Source organism: Saccoglossus kowalevskii, chromosome 7 (genome assembly GCF_978046115.1).
Source record: "Saccoglossus kowalevskii chromosome 7, keSacKowa6.1, whole genome shotgun sequence".
In the NCBI taxonomy this organism is placed as follows: Eukaryota; Metazoa; Hemichordata; class Enteropneusta; family Harrimaniidae; genus Saccoglossus; species Saccoglossus kowalevskii.
Window position 1 is genome coordinate 14,330,752 of NC_140647.1, and position 13,788 is coordinate 14,344,539.

Sequence of the window (13,788 nt, forward strand, 5' to 3'; positions counted from 1 at the left end):
GTGGCTCAAACGTGAATATCTTCGGGGAATTAGCTCAAGTGGTAGAGCGCTTGCTTAGCATGTGAGATGTATAGGGATCGATACCCGGATTCTCCAGTGAGTCGAATGCAACAACTTGTTGTTTTTGAGACTCAAACCCTTGAATTACAAGTTATATAATGACAGTATGTTTACGGTCACTGTGATAATAATTGTTTAGAAAAAATGATTTGTTCAATTCTAAGTAATTTTACTTTACGAGCATATGATTGAAATTCTGAATATTTCTGATTATAAATTAGTTACATCGAGGCTCACTTAAGGAGGCTCAAACGTGAATATCGTCGGGGAATTAACTCAAGTGGTAGAGCGCTCGCTTAGCATGTGAGAGGTACCGGGATCGATACCCGGATTCTCCATTGAGTTGTGAACAATAACTAGTTGTTTTTGTGACTCAAACCTTCGAATTACAAGTAGTATTATATCAGTATGTTTACAGTCACTGTGATAATCATTGTTTAGAAAAAATAAATTCGTTACATCGAGGCTCACTTAAGGAGGCTCAAACGTGAATATTGTCGGGGAATTAGCGCAAGTGGTAGAGCGCTAGCTTAGCATGTGAGAGGTACCGGGATCGATACCCGGATTCTCCAGTGAGTCGAATGCAACAACTTCCTGTTTTTGAGACTCAAACCCTCGAATTACAAGTTATATTATGACAGTATGTTTACGGTCACTGTGATAATAATTGTTTAGAAAAAATTATTTGTTCAATTCTAAGTAATTTTACTTTACGAGCATATGATTGAAATTCTGAATATTTCTGATTATAAATTCGTTACATCAAGGCTCACTTAACGATGCTCAAACGTGAAAATCATCGGGGAATTAGCTCAAGTGGTAGAGCGCTCGCTTAGCATGTGAGAGGTACCGGGATCGATACCCGGATTCTCCATTGAGTTGTGTACAATAACTAGTTGTTTTTGAGACTCAAACCTTCGAATTACAAGTAGTATTATATCAGTATGTTTACGGTCACTGTGATAATCATGGTTTAGAAAAAATAAATTCGTTACATCGAGGCTCACTTAAGGAGGCTCAAACGTGAATATCGTCAGGGAATTAGCTCAAATGGTAGAGCGCTCGCTTAGCATGTGAGAGGTACCGGGATCGATACCCGGATTCTCCAGTGAGTCGAATTCAACAACTAGTTGTTTTTGAGACTCAAACCCTCGAATTACAAGTAGTATGATATCAGTATGTTTACGGTCACTGTGATAATCATTGTTTAGAAAAAATAAATTAGTTACATCGAGACTCACTTAAGGAGGCTCAAACGAGAATATTGTCGGGGAATTAGCTGAAGTGGTAGTTCGCTTAGCATGTGAAAGGTACCGGGATCGATACCCGGATTCGCCAGTGAGTTGAATGCAACAACTTGTTGTTTTTGAGACTCAAACCCTCGAATTACAAGTTATATTATGACAAAATGGTCACTGTGATAATAATTGTTTAGAACAAATGATTTGTTCAATTCTAAGTAATTTTACTTTACGAGCATATGATTGAAATTCTGAATATTTCTGATTATAAATTCGTTACATCGAGGCTCACTTAAAGAGGCTAAACGTGAATATCATCGGGGAATTAGCTCAAGTGGTAGAGCGCTCGCTTAGCATGTGAGAGGTACCGGGATCGATACCCGGATCCTCCAGTGAGTCGAATGCAACAACTTGTTGTTTTTGAGACTCAAACCCTTGAATTACAAGTTATATTATGACAGAATGTTTACGGTCACTGTGATAATAATTGTTTAGAAAACAATCATTTGTTCAATTCTAAGTAATTTTACTTTACGAGCATATGATTGAAATTCTGAATATTTCTGATTATAAATTCGTTACATCGAGGCTCATTTAAGGAGGCTCAAACATAAAAATCATCGGGGAATTAGCTCAAGTGGTAGAGCGCTCGCTTAGCATGTGAGAGGTATCGGGATCGATACCCGGATTCTCCAGTGAGTTGAATCCAACAACTTGTTGTTTTTGAGACTCAAACCCTTGAATTACAAGTTATATTATATCAGTATGTTTACGGTCACTGCGATAATAATTGTTTAGAAAAAATAATTTGTTCAATTCTAAGTAATTTGACTTTACGGGTATATGATTGAAATTCTGAATATTTCTGATTATAAATTCGTTACATCGAGGCTCACTTAAGGAGGCTCAAACGTGAATATTGTCGGGGAATTAGCTCAAGTGGTAGAGCGCTCGCTTAGCATGTGAGAGGTACCGGGATCGATACCCGGATTCTCCATTGAGTTGTGTACAATAACTAGTTGTTTTTGTGACTCAAACCTTCGAATTACAAGTAGTATTATATCAGTATGTTTACGGTCACTGTGATAATAATTGTTTAGAAAAAACGAGTCGAATGCAACAACTAGTTGTTTTTGAGACTTAAACCTTCGAATTACAAGGAGTATTATATCAGTATGTTTACAGTCACTGTGATAATAATTGTTTAGAAAAAATGATTTGTTCAATTCTAAGTAATTTTACTTTACGAGCATATGATTGAAATTCTGAATATTTCTGATTATAAATTCGTTACATCGAGGCTCACTTAAAGAGGCTAAACGTGAATATCATCGGGGAATTAGCTCAGGTGGTAGAGCGCTCGCTTAGCATGTGAGAGGTACCGGGATCGACACCCGGATTCTCCATTGAGTTGTGTACAATAACTAGTTATTTTTGAGACTCAAACCTTCGAATTACAAGTAGTATTATATCAGTATGTTTACGGTCACTGTGACAATCATTGTTTAGAAAAAATAATTTCGTTACATCGAGGCTCACTTAAGGAGGCTCAAACGTGAATATCGTCGGGGAATTAGCTCAAGTGGTAGAGCGCTCGCTTAGCATGTGAGAGGTACCGGGATCGATACCCGGATTCTCCAGTGAGTTGAATGCAACAACTTGTTGTTTTTGAGACTCAAACCCTTGAATTACAAGTTATATTATATCAGTATGTTTACGGTCACAGTGATAATAATTGTTTAGAAAAAATAATTTGTTCAATTCTAAGTAATTTGACTTTACGGGTATATGATTGAAATTCTGAATATTTCTGATTATTAATTCGTTACATCGAGGCTCACTTAAGGAGGCTCAAACGTGAATATCGTCGGGGAATTAGCTCAAGTGGTAGAGCGCTCGCTTAGCATGTGAGAGGTACCGGGATCGATACCCGGATTCTCCATTGAGTTGTGTACAATAACTAGTTGTTTTTGTGACTCAAACCTTCGAATTACAAGTAGTATTATATCAGTATGTTTACGGTCACTGTGATAATAATTGTTTAGAAAAAATAATTTGTTCAATTCTAAGTAATTTGACTTTACGGTATATGATTGAAATTCTGAATATTTCTGATTATAAATTCGTTACATCGAGGCTCACTTAAGGAGGCTCAAACGTGAATATCTTCGGGGAATTAGCTCAAGTGGTAGAGCGCTCGCTTAGCATGTGAGAGGTACCGGGATCGATACCCGGATTCTCCAGTGAGTCGAATGCAACAACTCGTTGTATTTGAGACTCAAACCTTCGAATTCCAATGAGTATTATATCAGTATGTTTACGGTCACTGTGACAATCATTGTTTAGAAAAAATAATTTCGTTACATGGAGGCTTACTTAAGGAGGCTCAAACATGAATCTCGTCGGGGAATTAGCTCAAGTGGTAGAGCGCTCGCTTAGCATGTGAGAGGTACCGGGATCGATACACGGATTCTCCAGTGAGTCGAATGCAACAACTTGTTGTTTTTGAGACTCAAACCCTTGAATTACAAGTTATATTATGACAGAATGTTTACGGTCACTGTGATAATAATTGTTTAGAAAACAATAATTTGATCAATTCTAAGTAATTTTACTTTACGAGCATATGATTGAAATTCTGAATATTTCTGATTAAAAATTAGTTACATCGAGACTCACTTAAGGAGGCTCAATCATGAATATCGTCGGGGAATTAGCTCAAGTGGTAGAGCGCTCGCTTAGCATGTGAGATGTATAGGGATCGATACCCGGATTCTCCATTGAGTTGTGTACAATAACAAGTTGTTTTTGAGACTCAAACCTTCGAATTACAAGTACTATTATATCAGTATGTTTACAGTCACTGTGATAATCATTGTTTAGAAAAAATAAATTCGTTACATCGAGGCTCTCTTAAAGAGGCTCAAACGTGAATATTGTCGGGAATTAGCGCAAGTGGTAGAGCGCTAGCTTAGCATGTGAGAGGTACCGGGATCGATACCCGGATTCTCCAGTGAGTCGAATGCAACAACTTCTTGTTTTTGATACTCAAACCTTCGAATTACAAGTTATATTATGACAGTATGGTTACGGTCACTGTGATAATAATTGTTTAGAAAAAATGATTTGTTCAATTCTAAGTAATTTTACTTGACGAGCATATGATTGAAATTCTGAATATTTCTGATTATAAATTCGTTACATCGAGGCTCACTTAAGGAGGCTCAAACGTGAAAATCATCGGGGAATTAGCTCAAGTGGTAGAGCGCTCGCTTAGCATGTGAGAGGTACCGGGATCGATACCCGGATTCTCCATTGAGTTGTGTACAATAACTAGTTGTTTTTGTGACTCAAACCTTCGAATTACAAGTAGTATTATATCAGTATGTTTACGGTCACTGTGATAATAATTGTTTAGAAAAAACGAGTCGAATGCAACAACTAGTTGTTTTTGAGACTTAAACCTTCGAATTACAAGGAGTATTATATCAGTATGTTTACAGTCACTGTGATAATAATTGTTTAGAAAAAATGATTTGTTCAATTCTAAGTAATTTTACTTTACGAGCATATGATTGAAATTCTGAATATTTCTGATTATAAATTCGTTACATCGAGGCTCACTTAAAGAGGCTAAACGTGAATATCATCGGGGAATTAGCTCAAGTGGTAGAGCGCTCGCTTAGCATGTGAGAGGTACCGGGATCGATACCCGGATTCTCCATTGAGTTGTGTACAATAACTAGTTATTTTTGAGACTCAAACCTTCGAATTACAAGTAGTATTATATCAGTATGTTTACGGTCACTGTGACAATCATTGTCTAGAAAAAATAATTTCGTTACATCGAGGCTCACTTAAGGAGGCTCAAACGGGAATATCGTCGGGGAATTAGCTCAAGTGGTAGAGCGCTCGCTTAGCATGTGAGAGGTACCGGGATCGATACCCGGATTCTCCATTGAGTTGTGTACAATAACTAGTTGTTTTTGTGACTCAAACCTTCGAATTACAAGTAGTATTATATCAGTATGTTTACGGTCACTGTGATAATAATTGTTTAGAAAAAACGAGTCGAATGCAACAACTAGTTGTTTTTGAGACTTAAACCTTCGAATTACAAGGAGTATTATATCAGTATGTTTACAGTCACTGTGATAATAATTGTTTAGAAAAAATGATTTGTTCAATTCTAAGTAATTTTACTTTACGAGCATATGATTGAAATTCTGAATATTTCTGATTAAAAATTAGTTACATCCAGACTCACTTAAGGAGGCTCAAACATGAATATCGTCGGGGAATTAGCTCAAGTGGTAGAGCGCTCGCTTAGCATGTGAGAGGTACCGGGATCGATACCCGGATTCTCCAGTGAGTTGAATGCAACAACTTGTTGTTTTTGAGACTCAAACCCTTGAATTACAAGTTATATTATATCAGTATGTTTACGGTCACTGTGATAATAATTGTTTAGAAAAAATAATTTGTTCAATTCTAAGTAATTTGACTTGACGGGTATATGATTGAAATTCTGAATATTTCTGATTATAAATTCGTTACATCGAGGCTCACTTAAGGAGGCTCAAACGTGAATATCGTCGGGGAATTAGCTCAAGTGGTAGAGCGCTCGCTTAGCATGTGAGAGGTACCGGGATCGATACCCGGATTCTCCATTGAGTTGTGTACAATAACTAGTTGTTTTTGTGACTCAAACCTTCGAATTACAAGGAGTATTATATCAGTATGTTTACGGTCACTGTGATAATAATTGTTTAGAAAAAATAATTTGTTCAATTCTAAGTAATTTGACTTTACGGTATATGATTGAAATTCTGAATATTTCTGATTATAAATTCGTTACATCGAGGCTCACTTAAGGAGGCTCAAACGTGAATATCATCGGAGAATTAGCTCAAGTGGTAGAGCGCTCGCTTAGCATGTGAGAGGTACCGGGATCGATACCCGGATTCTCCAGTGAGTTGAATGCAACAACTTGTTGTTTTTGAGACTCAAACCCTTGAATTACAAGTTATATTATATCAGTATGTTTACGGTCACTGTGATAATAATTGTTTAGAAAAAATAATTTGTTCAATTCTAAGTAATTTGACTTTACGGGTATATGATTGAAATTCTGAATATTTCTGATTATAAATTCGTTACATCGAGGCTCACTTAAGGAGGCTCAAACGTGAATATCGTCGGGGAATTAGCTCAAGTGGTAGAGCGCTCGCTTAGCATGTGAGAGGTACCGGGATCGATACCCGGATTCTCCATTGAGTTGTGTACAATAACTAGTTGTTTTTGTGACTCAAACCTTCGAATTACAAGGAGTATTATATCAGTATGTTTACGGTCACTGTGATAATAATTGTTTAGAAAAAATAATTTGTTCAATTCTAAGTAATTTGACTTTACGGTATATGATTGAAATTCTGAATATTTCTGATTATAAATTCGTTACATCGAGGCTCACTTAAGGAGGCTCAAACGTGAATATCATCGGGGAATTAGCTCAAGTGGTAGAGCGCTCGCTTAGCATGTGAGAGGTACCGGGATCGATACCCGGATTCTCCAGTGAGTCGAATGCAACAACTCGCTGTATTTGAGACTCAAACCTTCGAATTCCAATGAGTATTATATCAGTATGTTTACGGTCACTGTGACAATCATTGTTTAGAAAAAATAATTTCGTTACATCGAGGCTCACTTAAGGAGGCTCAAACGTGAATATCGTCGGGGAATTAGCTCAAGTGGTAGAGCGCTCGCTTAGCATGTGAGAGGTACCGGGATCGATACCCGGATTCTCCATTGAGTTGTGTACAATAACTAGTTGTTTTTGAGACTTAAACCTTCGAATTACAAGGAGTATTATATCAGTATGTTTACAGTCACTGTGATAATAATTGTTTAGAAAAAATGATTTGTTCAATTCTAAGTAATTTTACTTTACGAGCATATGATTGAAATTCTGAATATTTCTGATTAAAAATTAGTTACATCGAGACTCACTTAAGGAGGCTCAAACATGAATATCGTCGGGGAATTAGCTCAAGTGGTAGAGCGCTCGCTTAGCATGTGAGAGGTACCGGGATCGATACCCGGATTCTCCAGTGAGTTGAATGCAACAACTTGTTGTTTTTGAGACTCAAACCCTTGAATTACAAGTTATATTATATCAGTATGTTTACAGTCACTGTGATAATAATTGTTTAGAAAAAATAATTTGTTCAATTCTAAGTAATTTGACTTTACGGGTATATGATTGAAATTCTGAATATTTCTGATTATAAATTCGTTACATCGAGGCTCACTTAAGGAGGCTCAAACGTGAATATCGTCGGGGAATTAGCTCAAGTGGTAGAGCGCTCGCTTAGCATGTGAGAGGTACCGGGATCGATACCCGGATTCTCCATTGAGTTGTGTACAATAACTAGTTGTTTTTGTGACTCAAACCTTCGAATTACAAGGAGTATTATATCAGTATGTTTACGGTCACTGTGATAATAATTGTTTAGAAAAAATAATTTGTTCAATTCTAAGTAATTTGACTTTACGGTATATGATTGAAATTCTGAATATTTCTGATTATAAATTCGTTACATCGAGGCTCACTTAAGGAGGCTCAAACGTGAATATCATCGGGGAATTAGCTCAAGTGGTAGAGCGCTCGCTTAGCATGTGAGAGGTACCGGGATCGATACCCGGATTCTCCAGTGAGTTGAATGCAACAACTTGTTGTTTTTGAGACTCAAACCCTTGAATTACAAGTTATATTATATCAGTATGTTTACGGTCACTGTGATAATAATTGTTTAGAAAAAATAATTTGTTCAATTCTAAGTAATTTGACTTTACGGGTATATGATTGAAATTCTGAATATTTCTGATTATAAATTCGTTACATCGAGGCTCACTTAAGGAGGCTCAAACGTGAATATCGTCGGGGAATTAGCTCAAGTGGTAGAGCGCTCTCTTAGCATGTGAGAGGTACCGGGATCGATACCCGGATTCTCCATTGAGTTGTGTACAATAACTAGTTGTTTTTGTGACTCAAACCTTCGAATTACAAGGAGTATTATATCAGTATGTTTACGGTCACTGTGATAATAATTGTTTAGAAAAAATAATTTGTTCAATTCTAAGTAATTTGACTTTACGGTATATGATTGAAATTCTGAATATTTCTGATTATAAATTCGTTACATCGAGGCTCACTTAAGGAGGCTCAAACGTGAATATCATCGGGGAATTAGCTCAAGTGGTAGAGCGCTCGCTTAGCATGTGAGAGGTACCGGGATCGATACCCGGATTCTCCAGTGAGTCGAATGCAACAACTCGCTGTATTTGAGACTCAAACCTTCGAATTCCAATGAGTATTATATCAGTATGTTTACGGTCACTGTGACAATCATTGTTTAGAAAAAATAATTTCGTTACATCGAGGCTCACTTAAGAAGGCTCAAACGTGAATATCGTCGGGGAATTAGCTCAAGTGGTAGAGCGCTCGCTTAGCATGTGAGAGGTACCGGGATCGATACCCGGATTCTCCATTGAGTTGTGTACAATAACTAGTTGTTTTTGAGACTTAAACCTTCGAATTACAAGGAGTATTATATCAGTATGTTTACAGTCACTGTGATAATAATTGTTTAGAAAAAATGATTTGTTCAATTCTAAGTAATTTTACTTTACGAGCATATGATTGAAATTCTGAATATTTCTGATTAAAAATTAGTTACATCGAGACTCACTTAAGGAGACTCAAACATGAATATCGTCGGGGAATTAGCTCAAGTGGTAGAGCGCTCGCTTAGCATGTGAGAGGTACCGGGATCGATACCCGGATTCTCCAGTGAGTTGAATGCAACAACTTGTTGTTTTTGAGACTCAAACCCTTGAATTACAAGTTATATTATATCAGTATGTTTACGGTCACTGTGATAATAATTGTTTAGAAAAAATAATTTGTTCAATTCTAAGTAATTTGACTTTACGGGTATATGATTGAAATTCTGAATATTTCTGATTATAAATTCGTTACATCGAGGCTCACTTAAGGAGGCTCAAACGTGAATATCGTCAGGGAATTAGCTCAAGTGGTAGAGCGCTCGCTTAGCATGTGAGAGGTACCGGGATCGATACCCGGATTCTCCATTGAGTTGTGTACAATAACTAGTTGTTTTTGTGACTCAAACCTTCGAATTACAAGGAGTATTATATCAGTATGTTTACGGTCACTGTGATAATAATTGTTTAGAAAAAATAATTTGTTCAATTCTAAGTAATTTGACTTTACGGTATATGATTGAAATTCTGAATATTTCTGATTATAAATTCGTTACATCGAGGCTCACTTAAGGAGGCTCAAACGTGAATATCATCGGAGAATTAGCTCAAGTGGTAGAGCGCTCGCTTAGCATGTGAGAGGTACCGGGATCGATACCCGGATTCTCCAGTGAGTTGAATGCAACAACTTGTTGTTTTTGAGACTCAAACCCTTGAATTACAAGTTATATTATATCAGTATGTTTACGGTCACTGTGATAATAATTGTTTAGAAAAAATAATTTGTTCAATTCTAAGTAATTTGACTTTACGGGTATATGATTGAAATTCTGAATATTTCTGATTATAAATTCGTTACATCGAGGCTCACTTATGGAGGCTCAAACGTGAATATCGTCGGGGAATTAGCTCAAGTGGTAGAGCGCTCGCTTAGCATGTGAGAGGTACCGGGATCGATACCCGGATTCTCCATTGAGTTGTGTACAATAACTAGTTGTTTTTGTGACTCAAACCTTCGAATTACAAGGAGTATTATATCAGTATGTTTACGGTCACTGTGATAATAATTGTTTAGAAAAAATAATTTGTTCAATTCTAAGTAATTTGACTTTACGGTATATGATTGAAATTCTGAATATTTCTGATTATAAATTCGTTACATCGAGGCTCACTTAAGGAGGCTCAAACGTGAATATCGTCGGGGAATTAGCTCAAGTGGTAGAGCGCTCGCTTAGCATGTGAGAGGTACCGGGATCGATACCCGGATTCTCCATTGAGTTGTGTACAATAACTAGTTGTTTTTGTGACTCAAACCTTCGAATTACAAGGAGTATTATATCAGTATGTTTACGGTCACTGTGATAATAATTGTTTAGAAAAAATAATTTGTTCAATTCTAAGTAATTTGACTTTACGGTATATGATTGAAATTCTGAATATTTCTGATTATAAATTCGTTACATCGAGGCTCACTTAAGGAGGCTCAAACGTGAATATCATCGGAGAATTAGCTCAAGTGGTAGAGCGCTCGCTTAGCATGTGAGAGGTACCGGGATCGATACCCGGATTCTCCAGTGAGTTGAATGCAACAAGTTGTTGTTTTTGAGACTCAAACCCTTGAATTACAAGTTATATTATATCAGTATGTTTACGGTCACTGTGATAATAATTGTTTAGAAAAAATAATTTGTTCAATTCTAAGTAATTTGACTTTACGGGTATATGATTGAAATTCTGAATATTTCTGATTATAAATTCGTTACATCGAGGCTCACTTAAGGAGGCTCAAACGTGAATATCGTCGGGGAATTAGCTCAAGTGGTAGAGCGCTCGCTTAGCATGTGAGAGGTACCGGGATCGATACCCGGATTCTCCAGTGAGTCGAATGCAACAACTCGCTGTATTTGAGACTCAAACCTTCGAATTCCAATGCGTATTATATCAGTATGTTTACGGTCACTGTGACAATCATTGTTTAGAAAAAATAATTTCGTTACATCGAGGCTCACTTAAGGAGGCTCAAACGTGAATATCGTCGGGGAATTAGCTCAAGTGGTAGAGCGCTCGCTTAGCATGTGAGAGGTACCGGGATCGATACCCGGATTCTCCATTGAGTTGTGTACAATAACTAGTTGTTTTTGAGACTTAAACCTTCGAATTACAAGGAGTATTATATCAGTATGTTTACAGTCACTGTGATAATAATTGTTTAGAAAAAATAATTTGTTCAATTCTAAGTAATTTGACTTTACGGGTATATGATTGAAATTCTGAATATTTCTGATTATAAATTCGTTACATCGAGGCTCACTTAAGGAGGCTCAAACGTGAATATCGTCGGGGAATTAGCTCAAGTGGTAGAGCGCTCGCTTAGCATGTGAGAGGTACCGGGATCGATACCCGGATTCTCCAGTGAGTCGAATGCAACAACTCGCTGTATTTGAGACTCAAACCTTCGAATTCCAATGCGTATTATATCAGTATGTTTACGGTCACTGTGACAATCATTGTTTAGAAAAAATAATTTCGTTACATCGAGGCTCACTTAAGGAGGCTCAAACATGAATATCGTCGGGGAATTAGCTCAAGTGGTAGAGCGCTCGCTTAGCATGTGAGAGGTACCGGGATCGATACCCGGATTCTCCAGTGAGTTGAATGCAACAACTTGTTGTTTTTGAGACTCAAACCCTTGAATTACAAGTTATATTATATCAGTATGTTTACGGTCACTGTGATAATAATTGTTTAGAAAAAATAATTTGTTCAATTCTAAGTAATTTGACTTTACGGGTATATGATTGAAATTCTGAATATTTCTGATTATAAATTCGTTACATCGAGGCTCACTTAAGGAGGCTCAAACGTGAATATCGTCAGGGAATTAGCTCAAGTGGTAGAGCGCTCGCTTAGCATGTGAGAGGTACCGGGATCGATACCCGGATTCTCCATTGAGTTGTGTACAATAACTAGTTGTTTTTGTGACTCAAACCTTCGAATTACAAGGAGTATTATATCAGTATGTTTACGGTCACTGTGATAATAATTGTTTAGAAAAAATAATTTGTTCAATTCTAAGTAATTTGACTTTACGGTATATGATTGAAATTCTGAATATTTCTGATTATAAATTCGTTACATCGAGGCTCACTTAAGGAGGCTCAAACGTGAATATCATCGGAGAATTAGCTCAAGTGGTAGAGCGCTCGCTTAGCATGTGAGAGGTACCGGGATCGATACCCGGATTCTCCAGTGAGTTGAATGCAACAACTTGTTGTTTTTGAGACTCAAACCCTTGAATTACAAGTTATATTATATCAGTATGTTTACGGTCACTGTGATAATAATTGTTTAGAAAAAATAATTTGTTCAATTCTAAGTAATTTGACTTTACGGGTATATGATTGAAATTCTGAATATTTCTGATTATAAATTCGTTACATCGAGGCTCACTTAAGGAGGCTCAAACGTGAATATCGTCGGGGAATTAGCTCAAGTGGTAGAGCGCTCGCTTAGCATGTGAGAGGTACCGGGATCGATACCCGGATTCTCCATTGAGTTGTGTACAATAACTAGTTGTTTTTGTGACTCAAACCTTCGAATTACAAGGAGTATTATATCAGTATGTTTACGGTCACTGTGATAATAATTGTTTAGAAAAAATAATTTGTTCAATTCTAAGTAATTTGACTTTACGGTATATGATTGAAATTCTGAATATTTCTGATTATAAATTCGTTACATCGAGGCTCACTTAAGGAGGCTCAAACGTGAATATCGTCGGGGAATTAGCTCAAGTGGTAGAGCGCTCGCTTAGCATGTGAGAGGTACCGGGATCGATACCCGGATTCTCCATTGAGTTGTGTACAATAACTAGTTGTTTTTGTGACTCAAACCTTCGAATTACAAGGAGTATTATATCAGTATGTTTACGGTCACTGTGATAATAATTGTTTAGAAAAAATAATTTGTTCAATTCTAAGTAATTTGACTTTACGGTATATGATTGAAATTCTGAATATTTCTGATTATAAATTCGTTACATCGAGGCTCACTTAAGGAGGCTCAAACGTGAATATCATCGGAGAATTAGCTCAAGTGGTAGAGCGCTCGCTTAGCATGTGAGAGGTACCGGGATCGATACCCGGATTCTCCAGTGAGTTGAATGCAACAACTTGTTGTTTTTGAGACTCAAACCCTTGAATTACAAGTTATATTATATCAGTATGTTTACGGTCACTGTGATAATAATTGTTTAGAAAAAATAATTTGTTCAATTCTAAGTAATTTGACTTTACGGGTATATGATTGAAATTCTGAATATTTCTGATTATAAATTCGTTACATCGAGGCTCACTTAAGGAGGCTCAAACGTGAATATCGTCGGGGAATTAGCTCAAGTGGTAGAGCGCTCGCTTAGCATGTGAGAGGTACCGGGATCGATACCCGGATTCTCCAGTGAGTCGAATGCAACAACTCGCTGTATTTGAGACTCAAACCTTCGAATTCCAATGCGTATTATATCAGTATGTTTACGGTCACTGTGACAATCATTGTTTAGAAAAAATAATTTCGTTACATCGAGGCTCACTTAAGGAGGCTCAAACATGAATATCGTCGGGGAATTAGCTCAAGTGGTAGAGCGCTCGCTTAGCATGTGAGAGGTACCGGGATCGATACCCGGATTCTCCAGTGAGTTGAATGC

General features: G+C 37.0%; 35 non-coding genes across 35 annotated transcripts; all 35 read left to right on the forward strand.

Annotated features, from left to right (window-relative positions):
* The first annotated feature begins 861 nt into the window (after window positions 1-861).
* Window positions 862-934, forward strand: TRNAA-AGC (transfer RNA alanine (anticodon AGC)). The gene has a single exon. It is a non-coding gene; the product is annotated as a tRNA-Ala (tRNA).
* A 1,291-nt stretch (window positions 935-2,225) lies between these two features.
* On the forward strand, window positions 2,226-2,298 carry TRNAA-AGC (transfer RNA alanine (anticodon AGC)). The gene has a single exon. It is a non-coding gene; the product is annotated as a tRNA-Ala (tRNA).
* A 336-nt stretch (window positions 2,299-2,634) lies between these two features.
* TRNAA-AGC (transfer RNA alanine (anticodon AGC)) lies at window positions 2,635-2,707 on the forward strand. The gene has a single exon. It is a non-coding gene; the product is annotated as a tRNA-Ala (tRNA).
* A 161-nt stretch (window positions 2,708-2,868) lies between these two features.
* TRNAA-AGC (transfer RNA alanine (anticodon AGC)) lies at window positions 2,869-2,941 on the forward strand. The gene has a single exon. It is a non-coding gene; the product is annotated as a tRNA-Ala (tRNA).
* A 229-nt stretch (window positions 2,942-3,170) lies between these two features.
* On the forward strand, window positions 3,171-3,243 carry TRNAA-AGC (transfer RNA alanine (anticodon AGC)). The gene has a single exon. It is a non-coding gene; the product is annotated as a tRNA-Ala (tRNA).
* Window positions 3,244-3,471: 228 nt separating this feature from the next.
* TRNAA-AGC (transfer RNA alanine (anticodon AGC)) lies at window positions 3,472-3,544 on the forward strand. The gene has a single exon. It is a non-coding gene; the product is annotated as a tRNA-Ala (tRNA).
* Window positions 3,545-4,543: 999 nt separating this feature from the next.
* TRNAA-AGC (transfer RNA alanine (anticodon AGC)) lies at window positions 4,544-4,616 on the forward strand. Its single transcript has one exon. It is a non-coding gene; the product is annotated as a tRNA-Ala (tRNA).
* A 336-nt stretch (window positions 4,617-4,952) lies between these two features.
* Window positions 4,953-5,025, forward strand: TRNAA-AGC (transfer RNA alanine (anticodon AGC)). The gene has a single exon. It is a non-coding gene; the product is annotated as a tRNA-Ala (tRNA).
* Window positions 5,026-5,186: 161 nt separating this feature from the next.
* TRNAA-AGC (transfer RNA alanine (anticodon AGC)) lies at window positions 5,187-5,259 on the forward strand. The gene has a single exon. It is a non-coding gene; the product is annotated as a tRNA-Ala (tRNA).
* Window positions 5,260-5,596: 337 nt separating this feature from the next.
* Window positions 5,597-5,669, forward strand: TRNAA-AGC (transfer RNA alanine (anticodon AGC)). Its single transcript has one exon. It is a non-coding gene; the product is annotated as a tRNA-Ala (tRNA).
* Window positions 5,670-5,898: 229 nt separating this feature from the next.
* On the forward strand, window positions 5,899-5,971 carry TRNAA-AGC (transfer RNA alanine (anticodon AGC)). The gene has a single exon. It is a non-coding gene; the product is annotated as a tRNA-Ala (tRNA).
* A 228-nt stretch (window positions 5,972-6,199) lies between these two features.
* On the forward strand, window positions 6,200-6,272 carry TRNAA-AGC (transfer RNA alanine (anticodon AGC)). Its single transcript has one exon. It is a non-coding gene; the product is annotated as a tRNA-Ala (tRNA).
* Window positions 6,273-6,501: 229 nt separating this feature from the next.
* On the forward strand, window positions 6,502-6,574 carry TRNAA-AGC (transfer RNA alanine (anticodon AGC)). Its single transcript has one exon. It is a non-coding gene; the product is annotated as a tRNA-Ala (tRNA).
* Window positions 6,575-6,802: 228 nt separating this feature from the next.
* TRNAA-AGC (transfer RNA alanine (anticodon AGC)) lies at window positions 6,803-6,875 on the forward strand. The gene has a single exon. It is a non-coding gene; the product is annotated as a tRNA-Ala (tRNA).
* A 161-nt stretch (window positions 6,876-7,036) lies between these two features.
* On the forward strand, window positions 7,037-7,109 carry TRNAA-AGC (transfer RNA alanine (anticodon AGC)). The gene has a single exon. It is a non-coding gene; the product is annotated as a tRNA-Ala (tRNA).
* A 229-nt stretch (window positions 7,110-7,338) lies between these two features.
* Window positions 7,339-7,411, forward strand: TRNAA-AGC (transfer RNA alanine (anticodon AGC)). The gene has a single exon. It is a non-coding gene; the product is annotated as a tRNA-Ala (tRNA).
* A 229-nt stretch (window positions 7,412-7,640) lies between these two features.
* Window positions 7,641-7,713, forward strand: TRNAA-AGC (transfer RNA alanine (anticodon AGC)). Its single transcript has one exon. It is a non-coding gene; the product is annotated as a tRNA-Ala (tRNA).
* Window positions 7,714-7,941: 228 nt separating this feature from the next.
* On the forward strand, window positions 7,942-8,014 carry TRNAA-AGC (transfer RNA alanine (anticodon AGC)). The gene has a single exon. It is a non-coding gene; the product is annotated as a tRNA-Ala (tRNA).
* Window positions 8,015-8,544: 530 nt separating this feature from the next.
* Window positions 8,545-8,617, forward strand: TRNAA-AGC (transfer RNA alanine (anticodon AGC)). The gene has a single exon. It is a non-coding gene; the product is annotated as a tRNA-Ala (tRNA).
* A 161-nt stretch (window positions 8,618-8,778) lies between these two features.
* Window positions 8,779-8,851, forward strand: TRNAA-AGC (transfer RNA alanine (anticodon AGC)). The gene has a single exon. It is a non-coding gene; the product is annotated as a tRNA-Ala (tRNA).
* Window positions 8,852-9,080: 229 nt separating this feature from the next.
* On the forward strand, window positions 9,081-9,153 carry TRNAA-AGC (transfer RNA alanine (anticodon AGC)). Its single transcript has one exon. It is a non-coding gene; the product is annotated as a tRNA-Ala (tRNA).
* A 530-nt stretch (window positions 9,154-9,683) lies between these two features.
* TRNAA-AGC (transfer RNA alanine (anticodon AGC)) lies at window positions 9,684-9,756 on the forward strand. Its single transcript has one exon. It is a non-coding gene; the product is annotated as a tRNA-Ala (tRNA).
* Window positions 9,757-9,985: 229 nt separating this feature from the next.
* TRNAA-AGC (transfer RNA alanine (anticodon AGC)) lies at window positions 9,986-10,058 on the forward strand. Its single transcript has one exon. It is a non-coding gene; the product is annotated as a tRNA-Ala (tRNA).
* Window positions 10,059-10,286: 228 nt separating this feature from the next.
* On the forward strand, window positions 10,287-10,359 carry TRNAA-AGC (transfer RNA alanine (anticodon AGC)). The gene has a single exon. It is a non-coding gene; the product is annotated as a tRNA-Ala (tRNA).
* A 228-nt stretch (window positions 10,360-10,587) lies between these two features.
* On the forward strand, window positions 10,588-10,660 carry TRNAA-AGC (transfer RNA alanine (anticodon AGC)). Its single transcript has one exon. It is a non-coding gene; the product is annotated as a tRNA-Ala (tRNA).
* Window positions 10,661-10,889: 229 nt separating this feature from the next.
* TRNAA-AGC (transfer RNA alanine (anticodon AGC)) lies at window positions 10,890-10,962 on the forward strand. The gene has a single exon. It is a non-coding gene; the product is annotated as a tRNA-Ala (tRNA).
* A 161-nt stretch (window positions 10,963-11,123) lies between these two features.
* On the forward strand, window positions 11,124-11,196 carry TRNAA-AGC (transfer RNA alanine (anticodon AGC)). Its single transcript has one exon. It is a non-coding gene; the product is annotated as a tRNA-Ala (tRNA).
* Window positions 11,197-11,425: 229 nt separating this feature from the next.
* On the forward strand, window positions 11,426-11,498 carry TRNAA-AGC (transfer RNA alanine (anticodon AGC)). The gene has a single exon. It is a non-coding gene; the product is annotated as a tRNA-Ala (tRNA).
* Window positions 11,499-11,659: 161 nt separating this feature from the next.
* On the forward strand, window positions 11,660-11,732 carry TRNAA-AGC (transfer RNA alanine (anticodon AGC)). Its single transcript has one exon. It is a non-coding gene; the product is annotated as a tRNA-Ala (tRNA).
* A 530-nt stretch (window positions 11,733-12,262) lies between these two features.
* TRNAA-AGC (transfer RNA alanine (anticodon AGC)) lies at window positions 12,263-12,335 on the forward strand. Its single transcript has one exon. It is a non-coding gene; the product is annotated as a tRNA-Ala (tRNA).
* Window positions 12,336-12,564: 229 nt separating this feature from the next.
* Window positions 12,565-12,637, forward strand: TRNAA-AGC (transfer RNA alanine (anticodon AGC)). The gene has a single exon. It is a non-coding gene; the product is annotated as a tRNA-Ala (tRNA).
* A 228-nt stretch (window positions 12,638-12,865) lies between these two features.
* Window positions 12,866-12,938, forward strand: TRNAA-AGC (transfer RNA alanine (anticodon AGC)). The gene has a single exon. It is a non-coding gene; the product is annotated as a tRNA-Ala (tRNA).
* A 228-nt stretch (window positions 12,939-13,166) lies between these two features.
* Window positions 13,167-13,239, forward strand: TRNAA-AGC (transfer RNA alanine (anticodon AGC)). Its single transcript has one exon. It is a non-coding gene; the product is annotated as a tRNA-Ala (tRNA).
* Window positions 13,240-13,468: 229 nt separating this feature from the next.
* TRNAA-AGC (transfer RNA alanine (anticodon AGC)) lies at window positions 13,469-13,541 on the forward strand. The gene has a single exon. It is a non-coding gene; the product is annotated as a tRNA-Ala (tRNA).
* A 161-nt stretch (window positions 13,542-13,702) lies between these two features.
* On the forward strand, window positions 13,703-13,775 carry TRNAA-AGC (transfer RNA alanine (anticodon AGC)). The gene has a single exon. It is a non-coding gene; the product is annotated as a tRNA-Ala (tRNA).
* Window positions 13,776-13,788: the final 13 nt, after the last annotated feature.